Raw genomic sequence first — 1,320 nt, forward strand, 5'->3', positions numbered from 1 at the left:
TATTTGAGTTTCAGAATTTAAATTTATTGTGCATTTCTTCTAATTTCTAATGTTTCTTTAATTTTATGTTTTTTTTCAAGGCGGGAAGAAAATGATGGCGAGCCGGTCGATGATCTCGCCCTAATGAGGAGGGCGTATACCAACAAGAAGACCGGCCAGATTGATGACGGTCTTGTGAGGGACGTGGTCGACCTGGTCCAAACTCAGGTGGTAGACGAAGTGTCTCAGCTTCAAACCGAGGATGACGCTTCGACGGCTTCGACCAACTTGTCCCGGTTTCGAATCAACGAAATCGTTGAATCCGTAAGTTCTTTTTTTTAAGTTCAATTCATTTATTTCTTGGTTTAAATTTCTAAATTTGGCTTTTTCTATTCAGTCGGTTCCAAAGAAGAAGGGACGTTTGTTCGGTTTGGGTCGTCGCACCCGGTCGGTTCCTCCTTCTTCTGCACCACCGCCCTTTGTTGATCCAGAAGTACTTACGGCTCAGTTGAAGGACAAAGATGATCGAATATCTTTGTTGGAGACCCAGATGGCGGCTCAACAGGCGGGCTATGAGGCACAGAGGAGGCTGAACCAGCAAATGATGGAGATGATGCAGAGGATGTACCCGAACGAGGTGTTCCCGGACGTGCCAGACCCGTAGTTTTTTTTTCCCCAATCTCGGAATGTTTTATTTTTATTTGTGAAACTTTGAATATTAATTAGTATGATTTCAATTTTACTTTTAATTTCATATTTTCGAATTTAAATTTCAGAAATTTTATTTTTTCAAAAAAATTAATATTTTTTACATTCCGAGGAAATTAATTATATTTTTCACTACATCGATCGATGCGTTTTTGAACAAAAACGCATCGATCGATCCGTTTTTTTTTAAAAAATATAGCGAGGGACATTTCCCTCGGAATTTTCGAGGGACAACTCCCTCGGAAAATTCCGAGGAACGGATCCCTCGGAATATACCGAGGGAACAGTTCCTCGGAATAAACCGAGGAAAAAGTCCGTCGGTATACTCCTATCGATCGATGTATATATGTCCAAACACGCATCGATCGATGAACTTCCGAGGAATTATCCCGACGAAGTTCTACCTCGGTATATTCCGAGGACTTTTCCGACAAACAAGGGATCCTCGGAATTTCCTCGGAAATTTATTTCCTCGGAATTCCGTCGGAAAATTCCGAGGGATTTCAGAGGAAAAAAGAAATTCCGAGGAATTATTTCCGACGACGTGTTTCGTCGGAATTGCGTCGGAATAACGATATTCCGACGAAATTCCGACGATTTTTTCCCTCAGAATCCTTGATGTTTTCTTGTAGT

The sequence above is a fragment of the Brassica napus genome, chromosome C9 (genome assembly GCF_020379485.1).
Source record: "Brassica napus cultivar Da-Ae chromosome C9, Da-Ae, whole genome shotgun sequence".
In the NCBI taxonomy this organism is placed as follows: Eukaryota; Viridiplantae; Streptophyta; class Magnoliopsida; order Brassicales; family Brassicaceae; genus Brassica; species Brassica napus.